A 27,194-nucleotide genomic window follows, 5' to 3' on the forward strand; every position below is an offset into this window, starting at 1 on the left:
GCAATGGCATAGAAGCCTTGCTTGTTTTCCAGTTGCTTCTGCTGTGTGTTGGGGAAAATGAGTTACTGGGTTGTGAGGCATATGATGGCATCCAGGACAGAGGGAAAGAATGCCGAAAAGGATGACTGGGATATTCCTGCCACTCTGGCTGTGGTGTGTTGGAATGATACAGATGCCAGCATTTGTAGTACTGCCATCAGGCTGGCCTCCAGAGGGATGTTGGTGCACCCCTGGGATGTTGTCTGCAGTCTTAGTGCAGGAGCAGGACAATGGCATCCCTCCACCAATGGCATCCCTCCAGAGCCTGTAATGGGTGATGCCCTTCTCCTCCCTGAGGGCAATGAGGGTAATCCTCTGCTGGTATGTCCACTCCCTTCTCCTGGGCTGCCTCTGTGGTGATGGTGGTGATGGTGGGGGTCGTTGTCATCTTCTTCCTGCTCCAAGCTGCAGTATGAGTAGCTCCATGGGAGCAGTTGAGTTTGGCAAAATGCTCTGGGTATGTTCTGCTTATGTGCCGTTGCAGATGCATCATTTTTATGCCTGGGTTGCCGACGCACAATGATTTAGACACATTTTGGACTCTGCGCTTTATTTGCCAAAAATTTGCAACTTTCCCAAAAACTTGAAAATATGGATGCATCAGTTCTACATTTGATCTTACGGTGGGATGCCTACCTTGCATATAATTAACGTAACCTTATGCAGCGGGCTGTGGCGCAGGGAAAAAAGATGCAGGACTGTGAAAAGTGATGTATTAGACCTAATTTGTCACTTTTAAATATGGAGCAAGGTATGTGCTGCTGCTGTGTCAAAAAAAGTGACACAGCGGTGGCGCGAGCTCCTTGTAAATATGCCCCTCAGTATCCTGCTTTTTCATATGAAAGAGACAGTATAGTGGCATGAATAACAAAATCTGAATCTAGTGTGAAGTTAATGGCATCAAAAAGCAATTAGCAGCTTGTTGCAAAATTATATTGTAATCAATTTAATGTAAGTCAGATTACAAACTTCTGGGACTCTCAATCTGTAGCTCAATTCAGAGATATTCTATTTTCATGTAATACCCTTTAGAGTGCATAAAATGTTCACATAAATATCGCATTTCTGGTCATCACTGTTTTTACTGCTTTTTTTCAACTGCAGCCATCATTAAGACATGCCAATCACCTTGGCTGGTGGCTCTGGCAGCAGGCATAATGACGTCACAACCCAAATGTGATAAGTTAACAGTTGAGCAGCTAAGTAATTTCAATATTACAGTTGACTAAATACTTCACAAGTTGCCTGTAATAAGGACATTTGATATGTGTGTTTATAAACGGATATCAAGCCTCCACGTATTTTATCACAAACATTTTGATCAATATACTTTGACATTTGCACTGGACACACATTTTGCGGTATATCTTCAAAACAACTGAACAAAGTTTCACCAAACTAAGATAAAGTACAGAATGACTAAAAGACCACCATGCCTTAAAAATTTAGTAACCATGCATTCAGTGGGTTCACCATCATGCACTCACAAAAATTAAATTCCATGTATTGTTGGGTACTGTGCTGAGGGGGCCCCCTAGACCACGGGCCCCCCCGCACTGGAGGGGCTGCAGAGGCATTTGTAACACCACTGGCAGTCGCTGCGGGTAATGAATGAGGGTGGCGGGGGCAAGGGAGGATTAAAAAAATGAATAGCACTAACCTTATAAAGCCGCCGACTCTCCTCCAACATCTTAATCGTCTGCTTGGTCCAGAAGGAACAGGAAGCACAAACATGCTCTCCTAAGGCAATCACAACGCTGCAATGCAGTGTTGTGATTGGTCTGAGCGGCGTGGTTCAGTGCTCAGACAGGCAGAGGGAGCCTGTGTATGTTCTCCACCAGGGTGTGCGTTACAGCCTGGTGGGGAACATGATAAGTGCGCATGACTGTTTGACTGACCTAAGTGGGCCGGCCAAACCGTTATGCCTACTTAAATGCAAACATTTCCTCCTCCCCCTACTGGCTGCATTGACAGCCGTGCCCCGCCCCAAAACCTGCTTCAGCGCGAAAAATAAAATGATAACAACATTGTGTTATCATTTTATTTTTCCTCCTCTGCACTGCTAAAAGCAGTGGGGTGATGCTCCTCCGCCTTAGCGGAGGACCGCCACTGGCCACTGGACCCTCTTATAACTTTTGAAACATTTGTCAGATCCGCACCAAATGTGGCACGCTCTAAAGTGTCCTACAATACATTTGTTTCTATGAGCAGTGTAGATAGGTCAAGTGTAGGTTAGAGTTGATGAGAGTTAAAAATAAAATCGAATTTTCTATCAAGAATATGTGGTCCAATATTGCTATCGATGGGTTGTGGTGAAATTATAAACCACAAGACCACAGGCTGAGTGGTTAATAAGTGTCACTAGAACCCACCGAGACAATCTTTACAGTATTATCAGCTGGGTAAGCGATGATGATGGAATGAACCGGCCTAATGCACAGATTTGAAGATTGGAGCGGCAGTTGCATGTGTTTTTGTGTTGATCAACCTGGTAAATGTTCCATAATAACTTCCTGAGCTCATTATCACACTGGACTTTTTTTTCAAAGAAGCATTGCTTGGAGTTAAAATTTGCAGTATGGCTCACTGTGTTTCCTGTTAGTGGAGAGGTCCATCAGTAATCAGATCTTTCATCCACCAGGGAAACTCTGTTCTATGGTTAGACAACTTCTCAGCTTTTTATTTATGATACGGGGTATTGTACAAAAATATCGACATTTTAGTAGTTACCGCCCCAAATATCGTGGCCGAAGCATCAACTTTCACAGTATCATGATAGGTAAGTCTGTATAGGTAACTTTACTATTGTTAACTCCACATTTCTCTCCCTTAACATTACACATGCCATCAAGGTAGCTGTGGAGTTGGGAATAGTATATATCTATTTAACATCAGTGGCGGCTGCTACCGGGCAGTAGTAGTCGAGCGGCGAGAGGATGGGACGGGTTTTAAAAAAAAACGAAACGATCACTTGCCTGCTGGCTGTTGCCTCTCTTCTGTCTTCTGCTTCTGCGTGAACTGGAAGTACACAGGTTCCCAGACTCCCCATAGCCAATCATGACGCTGCTGTCACCATGATTGGTCAGAACGCTGTGGTTCGGAGCCCAGACAGGGACTGGGATGCTGCGCATGTTCTCCACCCAGGCTGTGTATTACAGCCCGGTGGACAACATGCTAAGTGTGCATGACTGACTGGCCCAAGACAGCCGGCCACACAGTCATGCGTACTTAGAAACTGCCCCAACCACTCCTCCCCTTGCTCTGTGAGCAGAGCAGCCCAGCCCCAACCCGCCCCGCCGAACTGCCTCAGTATGGAAAAATAAAATGATAATAAAAGTGTATTATTATTAATTTGTTTCCCTTTTTTGCAGAGCTGAAAACCAGTGGGGAGACGCTCTTCCGCCTTAGCAGATGAGGCACCCCTGTTTAACGTCATGATATAGTTATAGTGGAGATATTGTTTAGAATATTTTCAATCTTTCAATCTTTGATATTTTGAGATAGAACCATGATACAGAATATGTTAGTGGAGTATAAAGACATACATTTGTTTGGGAGGGGTCTTAATGTGATCACGGAAATATTCAAGTACATTTATATATGTACTGAAAGAATGTTATCCTAGAAGTATACCTGAATTATCTGCGTAACATTGACACAGTGAAGTCTATTAGTAACAAAACAAGACATTCACTTCAATTTCTGAAGGAATGATGTTTTGTATTTTATTTGATTCGCTGGCATTAAGGGTACACGCCACACAGTTCTTCTTCTGTTTTATCCACTGGCAAATTGACCCTTGAACTGATGACCCTGCTTAGGAAACAGCAAGCCATTTCATGCTGTGGTAAGTAAACAAATGGAGAAAAACATCTAATTACAAATTTTACATTAGACACCCTTTGAGCTTTTATTCTTCAAAGCATGTCAAGTTCATCTCACTAAGGAGCTTCAAAGGAGAAACAGCAGCGCATACTAAAAATTCCGGATCTGTTGAGAAAATGTTTTCATTATGGGAACCTCAAAAGAAATCATCAGTGTTTCATGAGGGGTGGAGTATTGTAACCCGTTGGGGCTCCTTCTATTCAGACATCTTAGTTAACAAGTGTGGGATAGGCGAGTATGAAGAAAGCTTGTGATAATCCTCAGTGAAATGGACTGCCAGAGTGTACCCAACTCCACAAATACTGGGGAGAAATGTAAACATAAATAAGATAGCCAGAAGAAGAAAATAAACGAGAAGAGAGGCAGAATTTGTGATGAACAGAAACTGGCAAACAATCAGTGTAAATAAACTGTGTGGAAAAATGCTGGGAAAGAAGGAGCTAAAAAAATCTAAACATAAAAATGGATTAACTAGAGAAGAAGGGGAAAGAAATGGAAAACAAGAAACAAAAGGTCAGAGATGAAGTGATAGAAAATTAGTGGAAGACAATGAAAAAGAATAAAGGGAGACAAGAAAGAGAAAAAAACAGTATTAAAGAAAATTTAAAATTTAAAAAAATTGACGTTAAAATGAAAAGAAAGAAATAATATAATAGAAAAGGAAAGGGAGAACAATCATGGGAAATTAAGAACAAAAAAAATAAAGAGAGAAGATAAGGCCATAAAGGTAGAAATGGGGGGAAATAAATAAACAGAATGTAGCAGGAAAATAAAGAAACCAACAAAATGAATGAAAGGGGATATCTGCAGCAGGGAAAGGAAAATGGAAAATGCAGAAGAAAGAAAAACTAGAGTAAATGAAGAGGAAGGAAATTGGATAAAAGAACCAATTTCAAAAGGGGAAAGAGTATGACACAAACTGAAAGATAAGAGCCAAAATGTGGGTAAAGGAAAAGTGGGCAAAATGGATTATATGACAGAATTAGAGAACTACTAAAAGAAACAGAAATTGAGAACATCAAGAAAACAGTTAACAGAGGATGAATTCACAGGTAAACGTCTGCAAACATTTCAAATCTGCACCATCAACAAAATAGGAATTAAATCTAGTTCTGATGAGGGGGTCCTCCATCCTCCACCATGGATCAAAATGAATGATATATTATTTGAAATTAGCATCAGACCTATCTCGTTTGGGAACAGATAACTAGTTGATCTGGAGCTGTTAAGGTTTTGATTGGTAACAGAAAGAATGTTCCAGAAGCTACAGGTGACTTTTATTCGCTGGTGGCATCTTTGTTTTTACTCTCTCATTCCACTTTTGCTCCTCTCCACCACTCCGACTGGCACCCACTGCTCATATGGTGCAGAGTACAACATATCATAATTTATTGTCACTGACCTGTGTATCTAACAGGAGTGATATAACATCTGTATTATACTGTGCTAATCAAGAAAAGGCGGCCCGAACCATTCATAAAACTTTTCAGAAAGTCCTGTTTTTTGCCATTTATCTTATCAGATTTCCCTAAATTCAGCACATCTACCAGCTTTTAGAGAGAGTCAATTAAACATAGAAGTACACATTTAGGTGTTGGAAGGCAAAATTTGTGAACAACCTTTTCAGACAACATTTCATTAACACAGATGTTAGATACTCTGTGTAAAAGTTGCATTTAATTTATTCTCCTTAGTGCCTCGCTGTCTGTGATTTCTATGTTGGTGGGCACTGTCTTTTAAGCCATTCCGTGCCCCTCTGTTGTGAAATTGTAGTCCTACTTAGTGGCATCCTAAACCCCTGCTTCTCCTGTCTGCAGCTCTGCAGACAAAAGCTCTTAAAAATACAGGACACTGATAACAGAGGTCAAGCAAGGAAAGTTAATTACAACAAAGAAATGAAGAGAGGAAAAGAAAGTGAATGAGAGGGCTGGAAGGAAGGAAGAGTCACGATGCATCACGTTGTAAATAAGTCACAACATGGCGCATGGTTTACGCCGCCGCTGCGTCACAGAAGAGATGCTACTGCGGGGTAAATGTGTCGCTAGGGGCTTGTATATCTGCCCCAGGTACGAGGCACGAGGCAAAAACAGAGATAATAAAAAGATCTAAATGGAAAGAGAACAAGTAATTGTGCCAAAAATAAAGAAGCAAAAGAGGGAGCTGGTAAAACAAAGAAACAAAAGTGAAAGAAAGAGGAAGAGATGGTAAAGAACAATATTCCCAAAAAATAAAATACAAGATGAAAAAAGAAGAAATAAGTGTGAGGCACTTGCAAACAGGAACAGGCTGCGTCTCATGTGCATGTGACCCTCGCTCCTTTCAGTCTCTTCGTTATATTTTCTAGAAAGCTGTCAGTTCTTCTCGGCATTTGAGGCGGCAAAACACTTTTCTGAGTCATTTACGGAAGGCGCGGAGCAAGAAATTGGGAATAATGTTTCTGTCGCTATCGCCCCCTGGCAGCGCCGATGCAGAGCTGCCTTTGCTGTAATTGGTGGAGTGGTGGGTGGAAGCATGCTCTGAGTGGAGGAGTCTTTATTGCTGCAAAGAAGGGGTGTCCTTATTTTACTCTTTACCTAACTACAATCACAACTCTCACTTGGCCAAACGTGCCTTTTTCTAAAATGTAGTGAATCACTGACTTCTCCTACATAACAACAGCACTCGTTATTCGAATATTCAGCATAATTGCAGTACAAAACCTGAATTATGAAGTCAATATGATTAGTGTCAGGCAGCAGCTCTGCAGAAGACCTTCTGACTCCAAGGGCCATATTTATCAAACGTTCACGCAGCACAATGCAGGAAGTTACCTTGGCAGGGATTTAACATTATATGGTGCATGCCTGTATTTCCTTGCGCTGTCACACCTTTGCTAGCACCAGTGCAGGGATACTTGAGTCATGGTGCAAGGGTGCCTGTGTTGCAGGCAGGATTATTTTTTTGCAGGAAGGGACACCTTCCTGCACAAAAACCATCCTCAGAGGCATTTTCCTCTTTCTATGTGTGCTGCAGAATGCATCCCACATAGAAAGAGGAAAAAATGAGGAGAACAAATACATTTTTATTTTGTTAGTATTTTGATGCATTCTCAGGTCTCTACCACTAATAGTAAGTCTTGGAACATGGCAAAATCCATGGGTGGATCTGTGGAAACACCCACGCTTCACCCATGGAACGCCTCCCTGGGGCAGAACAACGCAAGGCAGCGATTTGCTCGGCCTTTCATTACTCCAGATTTATCAAGCCATGCAGGGCCACGCATGGTGGCCTTGTGTGGCTTTATACTTTTGACTTTAGTGCTGCATCATCCTTGCCCACCCCCCGCGAGGGGCAAGGGCGACACAACACTATGATACATCTGACCCCTAGTTTGCAAGTACATTTCTGTCTCACCTCCCCCCGTACTTAGTGTGCTTGCGCCCTGCCACAAGCATACCCGCGACTGTCACAAGGTGGTGACATGAGTGGCAAGGCTTTTATATGTATTTTTATATTTCATATGATAAAGAGGTGGTTGAACGGTAACATGATTGAGGTTTCTGCCTTTAAAATCAACAAATGAATGCAGTGTGTTGTGCAAGTACAGGGCCTAATAAGCAGGCTACTTTGTTGTCTGTGCAGTTAATAAATACGTTTGTGCTTGAATTGCCATGTGTCTCATGACTCATGTGAACAAAGACAGAGAATTAACATTTTTGTTCTCTGGTGCATGCAATGTTCATAAGTGACAGATGGAACATGGCTACAAGGAGAGATGACCTCGTGTATTCAGGCAAAGCAGCAGAAAGGTTTCACATATATGTTGAGCAAGAAGCATTGTTCAAATGTTATTTATAATACAGGAGACGAGCATAAACCAACCCTCCTCGTGTCATAGAACACCATGTTTAAGAAAGGTATATAAGGGGTATGACACTTGGGGGCTTATTTACAAGCCTCTTGCGTCTTCGAAGCGTCACTTTTAATATGGGAAAAAGTCACATACCGGCCGTGCAAGAGGCTTGTAAATAAGCCCCTTAAAGCCTGATTTGGAGTACAATTTTTACTTTGTCAGGGTGATGGAGTAGATACATCAATTTGACAGAGTACACGTCCTCCATATTTAGAGATGGCCGCCGGTACTGCAGACATCTCTAGTCTTAGGCAGTAACTACCATGAGAGCCCTCCTGTCACTGTGTTAAAGTATGATGGATAGTACTGTTAAATTGATGGACATTGGTCAAACTTTTCATGTTTTTGTTTTTCATGAAAAATCAAATGCTAATGATCCCCACATCATGGGATTGTCATTCATAGTGTGGCATATTGTGAAAAACTTGTGAAATCATGATGTCAGACAGCTGGTTAAAAATTAGGTAGAATAATAGGATATGGATGTATTATGAAATAAGATTGGGGCTTATTTTCCCTTAGCCCTAATTTGTATAAATATTGCAGAGCTGTTTATTATACCGTCATTCAAATACACATGATTTGTAGAGAAATAATGTATGATAATATAAGTATATAGTATGAAGTATCTACTATTGTGTGCATACTGATTTCGGGGTGCATGGCGAGGCTCTATGTATGTCACCCGTAGATGAGAGATTCTCTGACAGGTTTGTCTGACTTCACTTCTGACTACCAGAGCATAGCTCTGTACAATAGAAAGATACCTACCTGTTCTATTTTTCACCTGACGTCCATTTACCTTTTGAGGTGTAGGAAACCTACTGGGTGTGAACCCAATAATTTAGGTGGAAACACAACATGGTGCCCAACGTACAGCAAGGCCACTATGGGCTCCCAAAGATCCTGGTACCTTCAGAAATAAGTTGCATGCATAAATATTACCGGATACATCTAGAGGCCTTTCAGGATTCTCTTCAATACTAGGGATTGACCCTCTTTGCCCATCTCAAGTTTGTTGAGCACTTAACCATTCCAAAGGATGTGCCCAAGTTGACAGTACAAATTCTGAGTCTTTGTAAACATGTGCAGGAGAGACAGAAGGGAAGGTACAATGGATATATAGGAGATTGCTCGCTCTGCTCTTACTGCCCATCTGACAGCAAGGGGATACCCATTAACCCACAGAGAACTCATTTTAGTAGTGGGACGAGATCCAGTAAATACTGCTGAGGTATTCTCACAGCCTTCTGGACAACAGTGGATTGCCACCTGTCATCCTAGCCAGAATTGGCAGGCCTATTGGCGTGCTTACAGGATTGCCTGAACTGGACCAGCTCAGCCAGACGTGAGGAGGTAGTGGTTTAGCAGCTTGGTGGTTACAGATACAGCTTGTTTTAACCCTTCCCGCCCTTCCCACCACTTGTGTGTACCTCTGCCTGGCTTAGCCGTGATCTCTTCTGCTATCTGGTGACCTAAATGGTGAATGCAGAGTTGATCCTTCTGTCTGAAGAATACATTAAGTTTGGAAAACTGCAAAAAGTGCACTTATGCCTTCCCATTATTCTTGTGTCTGTGTTTCAGCCCCATAACATGACACACACTCATGCTGGATCAAGCTACCAAATTGCCTTGCAATTGTTTTCAATGGACTCTACTTCTTTTGCGGCGCTTGTATTAACACAAGTGTTTGCCAATGCTTCATAATTTTTTATTAAAAGCTAAAATGTACTTTCCCAGGCACAAATCAAAAGCTACAGTGGGGTGAAGAGGACTGCATGTGGCTTGTGGGCAACTGATTAACAGAGGAAAGTAGCAAACTAAGCACACCATTTTCTTTTATCCTTTTCTTACCCTACTTGTTTTAAATTCTAAGAGTGTACCTCACCTATTTGTCTTGAAGTCCTGCTGCCTGAGTAATGAATCCATGACTGGAGTGGCACAGTGTAGCCAATTTCACCATGCCTCCCAGCGTCATCATTTCTGTCAGTACCTAGAGGTGCATATGTCCTTATGAGCAGTTGTATGATGAAACATTACTGACAAGAAAGCCTGCTACAGGGAGCGCGCGGCGGCGGCAAGATGGTCGCATCTTGAGGAGGTTCCACAGAATCGGCATTTACTCTGCCGCGATGGACCGATAACTGGCTTCGTTCCCGCTCCTCCGTAGCAGCAATTACGTCGGAAACCGCCGGGACTGCTGTGGCGTGTTTCCGACCATCGGAATGTGACGGCAGGTTCGTTTTTGGCACTTTTTCAACTCTGTCACTCTGACCTAACTACCGCGGCCGCCATTTTGCGTGCGCTCGGAGCAGCGCGATTGACTTTCTCTTCAACTTGGTGGCGGCTGCTGTGTGTAATTGTACCAAAGCTGCTTAAATAAGGGAAATGGAGCAGCAATGATTTGTTTGTTCTTCTCCAATTTTTACAGTCGGCAGACATCTTTATTCTTTGAACATGGCGCTTCCTGCAAGTGTGTTGTCTCATTTTTTTCCCCTCACCTCAGCCCACCTGAGATAACAGCTGTCTTTATGTACACTTGTATAACAGTGTAGGCGTCTCTACCAACATTGTAATATCTGCATTTACCGCTGTATTCATGTTCTTCATGACGCATATAATTCTGAATTGTCCGGTTTTAACATCCAGCTGTCAATATGTGGGCATAGATATCAATATGTGCTAACCTGCATTACAACTTACCTCAATATAAACGTGCTAAATCTTCTTCAACAGTCTCCTCCCACCCACTTTGATTTTTACCATTGCTATTACGTTCAGGCGCTTACTAATCTGCAGTTTTAATCTTTAACGGATTCGTCAAACCTGTTCTCTTCGCTAAAGGAGCAGTAACTTCATCTGTACTAGCCCTTTTCCTTGTAGCAGTTGGAACTTGTTCCAGTGACTTTGCTTGGCCTTGGCAAGATTTAAGCTACTACTTACCTAGTCCATTTGCGCCTGTAGTTCTCTATTGCAAGGTGTTGACTGCTTTTTCATGGTTTTTTTTTTCTACACTTTGCGTCAACTTGGCCTACTGACCTGGGCACTTTAAATTTTTGTCTTTAACGATTTCAATCCCTTTTCTCTCTGTGCTTACGTCATTATTCTGCTACCCTCTTCATTGTTCCACTATGGAGCTCACACAGTCTAATAAATCACATAGCACTTCAGGGACTGCTTCGGGTGGTCGTAAAGACTCTATAGGCACTAACAGCAAACGTTTGAAGAAGGACCCCTCCTCTCACACTAAATCTCCTCTTCCCATCACATTAGAGGATATTAGGGACGAACTAAGTCTCTTTCGCCCATTTATGTCAGACACTACCACCACTCTCCAAAGAACTGAAGAAAAATGGTCTGGCTTGGTTATGGGACTAACTGATGTCGAACAAAAAGTCAGCGATGCTCAGGATGTCAGTGCTAAAGTTGAGACTCTTACTAAGGAAGTTAACCAACTGAAAAAATCTACAGAGGATTTAGAAAATCGTAATCGGCGTAATAATCTACGAATTTATGGAATTCCAGAGGGTTCTGAGGGATCCGACATGATCTCCTTTTGAAATCTCAGGTCTTGCAGATTGTTGGCCTTCCAAAAACAGTTGATTTCAATATCCAAAGAGCTCATAGACTGGGTCCTCAAAATACATCCTCTGCCACCAAACCAGGAGGCATCATTGCCTACTTTTTGCTATACTCGGACCTCATGGCTATCCTCACCGCAGCCAAACAACACAAGCAGATGTTCTGGTCAGGTCACAAAGTCTTTTTCAGCCAAGATGTGTCCAAACCAACTGCCAATAGACGTAAGAAGTTCCTAGATCTTAGACCGGCCTTGAAGTCCATGAATACTCGCTATGGCCTTATACATCCCTGTTTCTTCAAAGTGACTTACAAAGACAGAACATTTTCATTTGATGATCCTGCTGATCTTTGGAAGTTCATCCATACCCACCGAGAAGAACACATGGAACTGGGCAAACATTGATCGACTTGTTCTAGCTTTCTAAATTTTTCCCTTGCTTTTTCTCTTTAGATCATTGCGTTTGTAATGACTTACTGTTAAGTGTTAATTGTTCTTCTGTCTGTTTTAGGTTTATCTTGTGCTATGGTTGAAGATCCCTACTTACATCATTCTTTCGTCTACTTTGTTTGACGTATCCCGTTGATGTGTTCCCCTAAGTCCTGGTAAGCTCCCTTTCTCACTGTCTCATTGTTTCATTTGTTTAGTTTGTTCTGTTTGGAGTATTTCATCCCTTCCTTTTTATCTGATGTTATATTGTCGGTTTCTGTTCTCGATGCCTGCCCGGTGATGTGGTTGTCTTGGTTTTCTCTCTCCGTCCCCCCTCCCTCAACATTGTTTGTTCTCTCTTCCTTGTCTATCATGACTAAAGCCTCTTGGCTTCTTGTCATCTTCTCTTCCCTTACTACTTTGGGAGATAATGCTCCCTATTTCTTGCTTTCTCCTTGTTTCCTCCTCTCCTTCTTATTTCCATTTCTTTTTCAGTTTTCCTTGACCTTTCCTCTCTATCTTGCGCTTTCTTCACATCCTCATTCTATGGCACCTCTTTCCATTCTGTGGCCAGTCCACATTTGTTTTTCTTTTCTTTATGCTGCTCAAGTCTTCTTGCTCTTTACTCTACTTCTGCCCTTCTCTCTCTTGTCTTTTTTTCTCTCTGGCCTACAGTTTTATGCTTATCAATATTTGAATTCTATAAATGAAAGGTTTTCACGTGATATCCTGGAATGTTAAAGGTATTCGTAATCCTGTTAAGAAGCAACGTGTTTTATCTCACCTAGCAAGGTTAAAATGTCATGTTGCGCTGTTACAAGAGACACACCTTAAGTTACAAGACTTGTCCTCTCTACGTAAACAATGGGTAGAAGAAGTATTTTGCTCTCCAGCTGTAAATAACAAAAACGGTGTGGTCATATTATTTCACAAATCTTTAAATGTTCAGTTACATAATGAGTTTCATGATGACAATGGTAGATGGTTGTTTTTAAATACCACTGTTAACAACACTCAACTTTCCTTTTGTAATGTTTATGGTCCGAATGGTAGTGACCTTCAATTTTGGAATGATTTTTCTACCCTTATCTCTTCACATGCTGTTGATGATTTGATTCTGGGAGGAGACTGTAATCAACTTGTGGATCCCTTCCTAGATCGTAAATCACACACTAAATATGTTTCCAACAAGATGCAGAAAACATTCCATAAAGCAATTTCAACTAGAATCTCTCTCCCTGATTCACTAGAATTCACTTTTTTCTCCCAGTCCACCACTCTCATTCCCGTATTGACTATATTTTTCTCACCCAGCATGCCCTGCAGTTTATGAACAACTCAGAGATTGGTTCCATCCTTATTTCAGATCACACCCCAGTTATTTTAGATATGGATTTTCCGTCACCCCCCTCACCTCTCGTCACTGGCGCTTTAATAACTCTCTTCTCTTAGATCCTCAGTTTGTTGAACAATGTACACTTTTTATGGATGAGTTCTTTCTTAACAATCTTACCTCTACTCCCCAATTTCATTTCATTTGGGATGCTTTCAAGGCTGCTGCTAGAGGATTTATTATTGACTTTGTGGCTCGGAAGAAGAAAAAAGCCCTCTCTGACTCTTCTCTCATCCTTAAACAAATTAAAAGATTGGAACATCAATATTTCTCCACTAATTCTACGGATACTCTCACTTCCCTTATCAAAGCCAAAATGCATTTTAATAAAAACTCCTGGGATTCCGCTTATAACCATCTCCTTAAATTTAACGCAAAAATGTATGGCGGACGGAATAAAGCGGGTAAATCTCTGGCCAACTACCTTAAAATTAAGAAGCAGAAGTCTATAATCGTTACTATTACTGACAACTCCGGTGTTCACCATACTGTTGATGAAAAAATGCTTGATTGCTTTGTCCAGTATTATACCTCTCTCTACACTTCAGAGTCTACTCCTTCCTCCGCTCAACTTGATTATTTCTTCCAATCCATTCCAAATTCCTCTGCTGCTTCGACAGATCTTACTTTATTGGACATTCCTATTACAGAAACAGAAATTATTAACGCTATTAATCTTCTCCCCAAAGACAAAACACCTGTTCCGGACGGTTTCACAGTTCGGTTCTATCTCCATTTAAGAAAATCCTTAATACCCCATCTATTTTCGTTGATAAATCACTTTCTTCACGAAGGAGAGTCAAAGGGAACCTTCACCCAAGCAATGTTATGTCTAATTCCTAAAAACGACAAAGATCCCTCCCTTTGTAAAAATTACAGACTCATCTCTCTGATTAACACTGATTGTAAAATGTTGCTAAAATATTAGCCATTTGTATTAATAAAATAATTTCTGATCTTATTAACATATATCAATCTGGTTTCGTCAAAGGGAGATCTATAACCGAGAATTCAAGAACTCTCCTTAACATCATCCATCTTGCCTCTAAATTGGATTCCCGGGTTGCTGCCATCACGTTGGACGCTGAAAAAGCATTTGATAGGGTGAGTTGGGATTTTATGTTTGGAGCGTGAAAGATGGCATGGGTTTAGTCCCCCTTTTATTAGATATGTTCAACTACTTTATTCTAACCCCACTACTTTTATATGGGCCAATGGTTGTCAATCTAAATATTTCACTCTACATAGAGGAACCAGGCAAGGATGCCCCCTCTCCCCATTTCTTTTTATTCTTGCTTTAGAGCCTTTTCTCGAAAAAATTAGGCGCTCACCTTTATACACTGGCTTCCAATTTAAGGATGTTGACATTAAGTTCACTGCTTATGCAGACGATATTCTTTTATACATCTCTAACCCTTCCACTCTTTTTTCTTTACTACAAGAAAATTCCTCAGTCTCAGGCTATAAATTGAATATTTATAAGTCCGAAGTTTTACCTTTAAATAAATATTGTCTTTCCCACATGTTTCATGGCTCCGGCTTTGAATGGAATCCCAAGAGCATTAAGTGTTTAGGTGTCCTTTATACAAATACTATTAGGGAAACCATTAAAATCAATCACACAGAAATACTTCAAAAACTCTCTGCTCTTCTAGAAAGTTGGTCCCCGCTTTTCCTATCCCGGTGGGGTAGCCTCTCCACTATCAAAATGATGCTTCTCCCCATTGTTAATTTCTACCTCTCTATGCTCCTGGTCTCTCTTCCGCTTTATTTCTTTAGTGCCATAAATCGCTCCTTAACTACATTTTTCTGGAACAATCGCAAAGCTAGGATTTTTCTCTCCCGTCTCCAGCAGCCTAAAAACTTAGGAGGTGTTAATTTTCCTAACATTAGTCGGTACCACTCTGCCTTCACACTAAAACAAATCGGGCCCTTTTTAGCTAATTCCCCCGCCCTTCCTTTAACAGCTTGGAGTTCACTAGAACTTGCTCAACTCCTACCTTTTTCATTTCTTACGGCTACCCGTTTATCTCAACCTCCAAAACGTCTTTCCACTCCTATTTTCAATCACTCCAAAGCTCTATCTCTTTCACTGTTTCGTTCTCATCTCTCTCCTCTGGAATTTCTCTCCCAAACCCCAATATGGTACAATAAATTCTTAAGGATCAATAACAGAGCACTCTTTTGGAAGGAATGGATTGATCATTTAATGAAAGATAATTTACCAAGGGAGTTTTCAGATCTCCGTGAGTCGTTCAATATCTCCAACACTCACTCTCTTCAGTACCCCCTCTTGAAAACATCTCTTTCTCAAATTTTTTCTCAGGATGCCCCTTCAGCCTCTCCTGCTCAGGTCCCCTCCTTTACACTTGATTTCGTCATCACGTTTAAAGCCTCTGCCATTTATAAACTACTCTCCCGTCCTTTAGCAGACAGATCTAAGTCACCAACAGAACTACTATGGGAAAATGACTTAGACCAGGAAATTTCACCTCAGCTTTGGGACTCTGTTTGGTCCAAAATACATACCTCATCCCGTTCTGCAAGCACTACACAGACCTTAATTTTCTTTTATAACAGACTTTTTTTTACCCCCTCTGATTTGCACAAATTTAATTTATTAGAATCCAAAAAATGTTGGTCATTTCCAAGTGAGAATAGTGATTTTCTCCATATGTTCTTTCATTGTCCATTAGTTAAGTCTCTATGGTCTCAAATCTGGTCCAAATTAAATGTCATCCTGTCTACCAATTTCCCTTTTGAGATTATACATATATTTTTAGGGGGCTCCTCACCAATATGGAATGTTCAATGTAATATACGAAAATTTATAGACTTATTTATAGCCATTTCTCTCCAAATTATTACAACCAATTGGAAAGACACCTCCAAAATCTCATATCTAGCTTGGTGGAATTTGTTATGTTACCATCACAGACTTGATCGCTCATGTGCTACTTCAACACGTTTATTAATTAAAAAAGACATATTATGGTCACCTCTCACAACATATCTCTCTACTCATACTCCTTAAAGCCATTACTTACCCTCACTTATAGTTCTCTTTTTGCTCTTTATTACTTATCTTCGTATAACCTATTTCATAGAGGTTGTTGTTATTGAACTGCATTTTTCTCTATTTTATATTTCCCCCTCCCTTTTCTCCCTCTATCTTTCTTTTTCTCCTTTTCTGTCCCCCTCCCTTTTCAAAAACCTTAAAAGCTTTTTTTTCCTTTGTATAGTCTTACATCCCTTTTTCTTTTTTGGATGGGCTTTACAAATGCTATGTTCCAATATCATTTCATATTTTATTGTAACTCATTTGCTCTTGTAATGATGTTTTACTATGTTTATTAATCTTTAATAAAGCTTCTAAACTTAAATAAAAAGCCTGCTACAGAAATATATCATCAAAAATATATCGAGGACACATATATCGATTTAACATACTTTGTATGTAAAGTCAAAATATCGACATTACAAATATAGAAGACCATAACATCATCAAAAATAGGTAAACATATTACATTTGAACTTTATACACTATAGTAACTTTTAAAATAATATTACATTAAAAAAGATACTTACAATATAGAAAGTATGTAAAATATGTATAACTTACAAACATAAAAAAATATATATACTTCAAAATAGTTGCAAAAAATAATAATCATAATATTTAAAACAATACAATTGTCATTTAAACAAATAATAACAATTCTAATGAAAATCAATTATAATTATAAACATTAGATATGAAAATAAAAAATATCCAATTACATTAAAACAAAAAAGTATAAAAAATTACTGCTAAAAATAAATGATAACAAATAATTTACACTAAGCTGACTTTTAAACTTAAAACACAAAATATACATTAAAACATATTATTAGGAGGGGTCAAAATTAGTACTTCCTCTTTAACCTGAACAACAGTATAGAAAGTGTTGGGCTTTGCCGGGGTCAGAGTTTTTTTTGTAAAACATTTTTTTATTGGCATTTATAAACAATTATACATGCAAGCACAGGCGGTAGCGCCATTATCATAGAGGCTTACATATCAGGAGCGCCCAGTCACAGCCCTTTCGGTCTCTCAGTCTCGTGGGCCCTCAGGCCACTCGCCTCTACCCTGAGTGGGGCTGCAGGTATGTGTCCGGGACCAGCCTCTGGGTATGCCCTACTGGAGCGCGCAGTGATCGCCTCGCCGCTTGGGTGCCGTGCAATGTGAGTGAACCCCTGCAAGGGGCGTCATAGGGGCTATAGGGTTGCAGCCATTAGCTAATCGTTAACTAACCGGGGACAGAGAACTAGGGAAAAGGGGTGCACTATGTCGCCTATCAGGAATACTTGTAGCTGTGTGCTTGAGAGCTGGACCAACGTGTGGGATAAAGTCGGGGTGGTCACGGATGCGGAGGAGGTAAGGGGGGCAGGGGAGGCGGGAGCACCGATCATAGCCTATGAGCGACCTGGCGGTGGGACCTGTGGTGTCTGCCTCTGCGAGTCACCGGGTGCTTGGACTGCCTGCGCATTACCCGGGGTGGGCTCCGGAGTCGTGGGCGCTCCCGGGGGGTCAATCAGTCTTGAACTCGCCACAGCCGCTGTTTCCTGCGCGAAAGCGTGCATTAACATGGCCCAGGGCATGGAGATCGGGTGTTTGCGCATCCCCCGGGCCTCCTCTGTTCTGAGTGTGGTTTCCTCCGCCTTTCCCCACTTCTTGACTGCTCCCACCCATGCCGCTAGAGGGGGCCCCCCGGCGTCTTCCAGTGCATAGCAATGCATCGTTTGGCTAGGAGCAACACCAGGAAAGCAAACCTCCTCTCCACCCTCTGATGTTTATGTCGCCCATGAATACCCAGTGCACATGCCTCCCATGTGTCCAGGTCCTGGAACCCCGTAACCGTTGTAAGGGCAGTGTGAATGGTGTGCCAGTAACTGTAGAGCGTCGGACAATCCCAAAACATGTGCTTAAATGAGGCAGCAGGCTCCAGGCATCTGGGGCAACCGAACTCACCGTCAGGGAAATATTTCTGCAGCTTTTCGGGGGTGAGATACGCCCTGTGTAGTATATGCAACTGTATGATCTTAAACCGTTAATTATTTTTTTAGTGTATTCCAGGGCCCTGGTCCACTCCTTGTCATGTAGAGGCCTTTGGAAGTCATCTTCCCAGCATTCTCTAAGGGGCGCCAGCGTAGGACTCCGCAGGGTCCGTACCGCTTTGTAGATCCAAGTGACAAGATGGCGACCTGACCCCATCTGCAGTATCGCATGGATGACCGGGTGCGTGGGGGGCTCCGTATCGATTCCACGCCACTGCCTGCGGCAGTCTGTGAGAAGTTGCCTATGCCGTAGGAACTGCCTCCCGGGAAGGGGTCAGAGTTATAATTCCTAGTCCAATATAAGCAACAGTACAGAAAGTGTGCATTTTTGGAGTGATTAGATTTACTATTTCCACTCTAGCATAAGCAACAGTAGGGTATGTGCTGGATTTTGGATGGATCAGATTTACTATTCGAACTCCAACCTGAGCAACCGTAGGGAAATTGTTGGCCATTGGAGGGCTTTGATTTACTAGTCCCACTCCAACCTAAGCAACAGTAAGAAAAATGTTGGAGTTTGTAGGGATCATATTTAGTATTTCCATCTTAAAGTGGGCCACAATAGGGAAACTATTGGACTTGGGATGGTTCAGATTTACCTTTGCCATGCCAACCTGAGCAAAAGTAGGGAAAGTATTGGACTTTGGAGGGCTTAGATTTGGAATTCCCACTTCAACATAAGCAACAATAGGAGAAGTGCTGGGTTTTGAGGGGTCAGAAGCACTTCAAAGTAAGCTCAGATTTAATTTTCTCTATCCTAAATTAATGCAAAAAAAATAAAAAAATATATATATATATGCTGAAAAAACCCAAAGGTTACAGGGACGTTATAGTTAAGCTCAGATTTCACTCGTACAGAACCATAGAAATTCAGCAGTTATAGTTACCTGAGCTAACTATAACTTACGCCCCGGCAATGCACTGCTTATGACCTCACATATTACATCATTCATGACACTTATCTTACCGCTCCCCATAGCTAATCACAACACTTCAATCCAGCGTTGTGATTGGCCTGAGTGCCGTGGTTTGGCGCTCAGACTGGTACAGGGAGCCTGTGCATGTTCATCAGGCTGTGCATGACAGCCTGGTGGGAAGAAGCAAAGTGCAAATGACTCTTTGGCCGGCCCATTACGGCTGGCCAAACAGTCATGCCCACTTGGAGTGTGGAAACCACTCCTCCCCCTGTGACCCCAGCACTGCCCCGCCCTAACCCAGCCTCATAGCGTAGAAACTGCTCAGCGAGCAATAGGGTGATGCTCCTCTGCCTTAGTGGAGTATCCCCCCTGTCCCCTAGGCTGCTGAGGGTCATTAGGGGCCAAAAAACCCTATTGTTGCGTGAGTGCTTTCTGTTCATTTCTCACCTTTATTTTGCCTCTTTATGCTCATTAGTGGCTTTTCCCCCCCTCTTTCTGCTTCTTTCTGGTCTTTATTCTACTTCTTTCTGTTCGTTTCTGACCTCTATGTTGGCTCTTTCTGCTCCTTTCTTACCTTTATTTTGCCTCTTTCTGCTAGCTTATCACCTTTATTTTGCCTCTTTCTGCTCGTTTCTGACCTTTATTCTGCCTGTTTCTGCTAATTTCTGACCGTTATTTTGCCTCTATCTGCTAGTTTAACACCTTTATTCTGCCTATTTCTGCATGTTTATCACCTTTATTTTGCCTCTTTCTGCACATTTCTGACCCTTATTCTGCCTCTTTCTGCTCCCTTCTGATCATTATTTTGCCTATTTCTGCTCATTTCTCACCTTTATTTTTGCCTCTTTCTGCTCCTTGCTGACCTTAATTCTGCCTGTTTCTGACCTTTATTTTGCCTATTTCTGCTCGTTGCTGACCTATATTTTGCCATAAAACATCAGAAGGAGTAAGACGTTTTTCTGTGTGTAGGCCCTCAGCTTTCCAAACTACAATCACAAACGTACAGATGAGAGTGGAAACCCAGTTCTCCAGAAAGGCTCTTTCTATGAAGTGCATGAATTTTTTTATGTATCCCAAGCAAGTGAGCGTATGGCATGCAGCAGCGGCATAACGAAACTTGAGGGGGCCTACCTGCACAGTACATGAAGAGGGCCCCCTCTGACCACACTCAGGAGCTCTTCTGACAGGGTACTAGGCTGCGGGGGCTGCAGGGGCATTTGTTACGCCCCTTGCATGCAGGTAAATTAGTGCCCACACCACATTTCTTGGATAGGCAGTGTGAGAAGATGGCTTATTATATGGTATACACTTATGTAAGTGGACACCCTGCACTAATCCAAACAACCTTTGTGGTGATTTTAGTGGTCTTAGACAACCTTAGAAAGCTCTTCAAGTGGTAGCTGTTAGAGTTTTATATAGTGCGAACTAGACCTGAGACATCGGGTATCAGAGCGCTTTACATGAGCACCAGTTTCGTTACATGAGGACACATTCATTTTTGTTAGGCAGGGGGAGATTAAGTGATTTGCCCAGAATCACAGGATGTTGAGCGTTGTTGCCGAAATTTAAACCTGGTTCTCTCGCTCACCGCTCTAGCCATAAGGCTACAGGCTTAGTCCAGAAAGAGTGTAAAGCAGCTTCTTTTACCAGAGCATAATCTTATTGGTATAGATTAAGTGAAAAAGAACCACACAGTCTATTTATAAAAAATATGTATTTATTATAAGAAAATCACTAACACATAAAGAAATCTCCTATCCAGAGATATACACAATAAACACAATACTTTGCAAGAGAAACAGTTAAGTAGCACAAATACACAGTGGTCACCAGGGGGACACCAAACCATATACTAAAATAGGGGAATGCGGCCCACGACTCGAGTCAAGACTATACCCAGAAGATGTAGAAGTGCCGGGGACCCAAGGAACCACCCGAGGTAAGTAACTAGGAACCCTACGGAGGTTGTGTGCAGAGTGGGAACATGACGGCTGGCTCAATGCAAGTCAATGGGTAAGTCACAGTTGCAATTTTAAAGAAGAAGTACCCTTCCCAGTGGACCCTGAAGAAACCCTGAGGGAGACAGAAGGTTGGAGAGCCACCCCTATGTAGATACCCTAGGAACCAGGATACTTACACCAAGGAAGCCGGGTGCGTAGGTGTGAAGTGGCGCTGGAAACCGCCATCAAACTGAATAGAGGATTTCAAGTGTAAGTGTCCAGTCAAACCCAAAGGTGGATTCAAGATGAGAAGTACCTGCAAGCAGAGGGGACAGAGTCTATGCCACTCAGGAGTGACCAGGAGGTACGGAAGACGAATGCCCACCGATGACGGCTGTTGCAGGGGAAATGACGGTGACCTTGGAGCTGCAGCTGTGAGGACCAGGCGATGCTGTGTAAGATCAAGTGCCGTTTACGAGCTGCCCCATGTTGGATGTCAAGAGCCAAAGTGTCAGTGTCCGTCAGGGGCACTAACAAGCCTTAGCAATGGCAACCAACGTAGTAATAGAAAAAGGTGCAATGTCGCGACCAGCAAGGTCCAGGGGACTCTCACAAGCAAGGGAGTCAGGGCAGGCCCCAAGCAATCAGGGAAGCACACAGAAATCAAGGAAGAGCCTCAACAGGACACACAGCCCGGAAGCACTGAAGTCGCAAGAGGACCTCTAGCAGCTCACCAAAGATGCAGGCCCATGGTGCAAGTGATGCAGTGAGGATGAAGATCTTGGTCACAGGAGATGCTTGAGGTTGGGGCTTCTGGGAGCCTGAAGATCTTGGAGGAAGGAGGCCAACAAGCCTTTGCAACGGCAAGTAGATGCGGTGCACAGGGGTTCGGTTGATGCGGCTCCAAGAAGGGATACTGGCCTCAAACTCGGTGAAAGGACAGGGCAGGCCTAGAGGGATGTGAAGAACCACCACCTGCTTTTCTGAGCCTTTCAGAGTCCGTGGGAGTCCAGGATCAGCAGACGGGTCAGCTTAGTTGTGGTGCCTGCAGATGCAGGGAAGTGACTCCTTCACTTCAAGGGAGATTCCTTCAGGTGTCTTGGATGTCCACAGGCCTTAGAAGGTTTCAGTATGGTGCACAGGCATGGATGTTGCAGCTGACGAGCAGGGCGAGGAGACCAGGTGCAGGAGGAGTCTTCCTAGTTGCAGTCTTGAGGCCCAGAGTGAAGTCTAGAGTGCCCAGACGGTCGAACAAGAAGTAGTGCCTTGAAATGAATCTTGTGCCATGACAAATCTAGGGACACACCTACAGGTAAACCCTTAAGCACACTAAGGAATGGGTTGGGACGATTCAGGGTTTCCTCCCAGGGGAGGGGTCGGACAGTGGGGAGGATACTCCCATGTCCTTTGTCCAGTTCCGCACCAGAGCAGGAGCCAACGGCTCCCTGAGCTGGTTTCAACTGGACTATGCAAGGAGGGCACCCCACCCGGCCCCAGTTCCCTAAACCCTGTCTGGTAGGTGTTCACACCACTCTGTGACAGGATACCTATTGTTCTACCTTCTCCTGCTCGAGCTTGGCTCAGCAGCATGAGGGCAGTATCCTGTCTCTGGTCGGCAGCAGCCTGCTGTGCTGTACGAGTCTAGAAAACTGGTACTAGGAGCACTGAGGGTCTCCCGGAGGAGCTTTACAGTGCATGGAATCATACCTCCCACACCGTTTACGGTGTGGGGGTATGATTCCAACATGTTTGATACTAAATATGATAGGGTTTGTTATGGCCAGTTTAGAGATGGTCATTGCAGAATGATGCATGGCCACTCTATGTATTGTAATGGCGGATGCACTAACAACCCGGGACAATGAACTCCGAAGGTTGTGGGGTGTCCTGCTCATGCAGGGGCACCATCACACTTTGAACCGAGCACCCTGCCTTCAGGATTTAAAGGCCTGCTTTAGGGGTGACTTATAGGTTTTAAGTGCAGTGACTTTAGATATAGGGAAACCTATATATTTCGTAAGTGATGCTAACACCAGCTACACAGGCTGCATTGGCAGGCCTGTAGTTACAGTTTGAGTGGTCTCCCATGGGTGGCAAAATACATGCTTCAGCCCATGGGGGGGACCCCTGATGTACCTATGCCCTGGGTACCTCAGTACCATATACTAGGGACTTAAAAGGGTACATTAGTATCCAATCTAGGATGTACCTAAGTACTTACCATAACCAATTTAAGGGAGAAAGCACAGAGACTGGGGTCCTGATTAGCCGGATCCCAGTCAGACTAGTCAGAAACAGCATAGCACCAGGCAAAAAGTGGGAGTAAGCATAAAAGCAGATCTTACTTTCCTACATGCAGATACTTGTATCTATCTATCTATCTATCTATCTATCTATCTATCTATCTATCTATCTATCTATCTATCTATCTATCTATCTATCTATCTATCTATCTATCTATCTATCTATCTATCTATCTATCTATCTATCTATACATATTGACGAGACATACTCTGCTGAGTTGCCGAGAGGCTGTCTCGGGGGCAGTCGATGCTAAGATATTCTTGAAATACCGCCATCCTTGCTGCTAATTACTGCCGTTTTGCACTGAGCTCACACGGGACGTATTTTGACATAGATCCGATCTCGTTTTTAACTGTGATTAATTGTGTATATTATGTGTATATGTATTTTTAAAAAACGGTTTTATCCTTTTTGTGTACATCCGCATACTTGCACTTAAAATTACATCCCTCTCACCTGCTGCTTAAGCGGGACTCCCCTCGCCCTACACCGTGTCAGGCGCCATCTTGGGACAGGCAGGAAGGCTGTAGCCGGGCGCCATACTGCTAGGGGCACTAGGTTCTCAAGGGGGCAGGACATAAAAGAGGCCACATGCCAGCGCGCAGGCCTAATTGACGAGACATACTCTGCTGAGTTGCCGAGAGGCTGTCTCGGGGGCAGTCGATGCTAAGATATTCTTGAAATACTGCCATCCTTGCTGCTAATTACTGCCGTTTTGCACTGAGCTCACACAGGACGTATTTTGACATAGATCCGATCTCGTTTTTAACTGTGATTAATTGTGTATATTATGTGTATATGTATTTTTAAAAAACGGTTTTATCCTTTTTGTGTACATCCGCATACTTGCACTTAAAATTACATCCCTCTCACCTGCTGCTTAAGCGGGACTCCCCTCGCCCTACACCGTGTCAGGCGCCATCTTGGGACAGGCAGGAAGGCTGTAGCCGGGCGCCATACTGCTAGGGGCACTAGGTTCTCAAGGGGGCAGGACATAAAAGAGGCCACATGCCAGCGCGCAGGCCTAATTGACGAGACATACTCTGCTGAGTTGCCGAGAGGCTGTCTCGGGGGCAGTCGATGCTAAGATATTCTTGAAATACTGCCATCCTTGCTGCTAATTACTGCCGTTTTGCACTGAGCTCACACGGGACGTATTTTGACATAGATCCGATCTCGTTTTTAACTGTGATTAATTGTGTATATTATGTGTATATGTATTTTTAAAAAACGGTTTTATCCTTTTTGTGTACATCCGCATACTTGCACTTAAAATTACATCCCTCTCACCTGCTGCTTAAGCGGGACTCCCCTCGCCCTACACCGTGTCAGGCGCCATCTTGGGACAGGCAGGAAGGCTGTAGCCGGGCGCCATACTGCTAGGGGCACTAGGTTCTCAAGGGGGCAGGACATAAAAGAGGCCACATGCCAGCGCGCAGCGCACGCGCGCAGCGGGCGCGCCGATGGCGCGCCAGAGGCAAGCCCGTCTGCGCCCGTCCGCGCCTCGGACGAGCACAGGACGACCCAGGACCTTGCGGGCGACGCCGAGGGACAACACCGTTATACTAGATTACAGCTCCTGGAGATAGGGGGTAGGGTGGGTCATACGGTACCCACTCAGAATATGAGTGCCACACAACCCCCCAACTTAGGAATCAGAACAGGTAATAGACGCATAAAGGAGCCGAGTACCCTCAACTGCGCTTTGCTGAACTGCAGATCTCTAGTTAAGCATCACATTGAAATTGCGTTATTACTAGATAATCTGCGATTAGATGCGCTTTTCCTCACCGAAACTTGGGCCAGGATAGATGCAGTAGTGGAGATTGCCTCCGCCTGTCCGGAGGGTTTTAAGTTTCTACATAAACCCAGACAAGGGGTTAAGGGTGGTGGGGTAGGACTAATTTGCAGGGAGAGTTTATGTCCGACCTTGCTACAAATGGAAGGGCTTGAGGGGATTGAAGCAATGGCTTTCTCTCTACAAGGTGACAGAGGGAACTTGCTTACAGGTCTGCTCTGTTATCGCCCCCCGGGGCTGCACACCCCAATGCAACCTCTCCTGAATTTAATCACCAATTTAGCACTCACACACTCTAAAATGATTGTCTTAGGTGATTTTAACTGGCGGGAGGACGCAAGCACTAAAAACCAGCTGCGGGACCTAACGTCCACCTGTTATGGCCTTGATCTTCACCAATTAGTCACATCCCCCACTCACCAAAAAGGTCATTTACTGGATCTTTTGTATGCCAATAAGGCGGAGGTTGAGCTTTCAAACATTCACCCGCTTATTTGGACAGACCATTACTGCATCCAGTTTAAAGTATTACTAACAGCTATATCCTCACAACCTGAAACCACGGCAACATACAGGGAGGGCAGAAACTGGGTTAAATTGACTAAAACTGGAATTCTGCTGACCCCTCCCACAGTTAGCCTTTTCTCAGCCTCCAGATCGGTGGAGGCAAACTATAATGCCTACCATAAGTTCATAACCAATGAGCTGGACCTGCTAATCCCGAAAAAAATGATAAGAGTTAGGAGCAGGCCATCAGCGCCCTGGTATGATGACGATCTGCGACAGCTAAAACAGCTGTGTAGGCGGGTCGAAAGGAAATGGAGGAAGGGGCTACTTGCCAGGGATAAAATAGCGCTGAAATCTGCACAGAGTAGATATAAGCAACTTATCCTGGACCGTAAAGCGAGCTTCTACGCTGAATCCATAGCGCTTGCCCCAAATGGGGCGAGGGAACTTTTTAGAATAGTGAAATCCCTATCTGCCCCAAGCTGCCTTGAAAATAAAGTTATACCCTCCAAGAGGTTATGTGATGAGATCGCCACCTATTTCAAGGGTAAGGTGACGAAGATAACGGATCTCTTTAGGGCCACAGATAGAATGGCCGACGGTTCAGGGAAAGGAACGACCCGTGAGAAGTCAGGCAGGGATTGCTCTCTAACTAACTTTCCACCTTTTTCGGACGAGTCGTTTCTTAAAACTGCACATAGCATTTCATCGGGCTCCCCCCTTGACCCTCTGCCTCAGAAGGCTTGGGAGCTATTTGGCCACCCGACCTTCCCCTGGCTGTGCCAGATTTGCAATCAGTCGCTGGCAGAGGGTACGGTCCCGGACAGATGGAAACAGGCCACGGTCTCCCCCCTCATTAAAAAACCAACATTGGACCCAGCGGTTCCCGCCAGCTTCCGGCCTATCTCTCTCCTCCCGTTCCCAATTAAAATCTTGGAGAAGGCGGTGAGCAGATCCCTCTCGAGTTATCTCGAGACAAATCGTCTGCTGGACAAGGACCAGTTCGGCTTCCGCCCTGGTCACGGAACCGAGTCTGCACTAGTCACCATGATGGACTCGCTGCGGATGCGGGCTGACACAGGGAGCACCGCCGTGCTGGTGCTCCTAGATCTGTCAGCCGCATTCAATACCGTGAATCATGAAATGCTGCTGGGACGGTTGACGGAGGTTGGGGTGGAGGGCCAGGCATTACAATGGCTTCACTCCTACTTAACAGGAAGGCACCAAATGGTGACTATGGGACCTTTTGTCTCAGAGAATACACCCGTGGAATTTGGGGTCCCACAGGGATCTAGTATCAGCCCCATCCTGTTTAATATCTATCTACAACCGCTATTTTCCATCATTAAAGCGTTCGGGGTGGAGCTGATAAACTATGCGGACGACACCCAACTGGCCTTCTCCCTGGAAGGC

At 43.6% G+C, this 27,194-nt stretch overlaps 1 long non-coding RNA gene across 1 annotated transcript in view; it reads left to right on the top strand.

Annotated features, from left to right (window-relative positions):
• Nucleotides 1-27,194, top strand: part of LOC146833657 (uncharacterized) — a 50,271-nt gene that overhangs the window by 14,182 nt on the left and 8,895 nt on the right. Inside the window, exon 2 of the long non-coding RNA XR_014960261.1 lies at nucleotides 11,908-12,001. This is a non-coding gene — a long non-coding RNA (uncharacterized LOC146833657). The remainder of the gene's footprint in view (nucleotides 1-11,907; nucleotides 12,002-27,194) is intronic.

This window comes from Triturus cristatus, chromosome 4_2, assembly GCF_964204655.1.
Source record: "Triturus cristatus chromosome 4_2, aTriCri1.1, whole genome shotgun sequence".
Taxonomy (NCBI): Eukaryota; Metazoa; Chordata; class Amphibia; order Caudata; family Salamandridae; genus Triturus; species Triturus cristatus.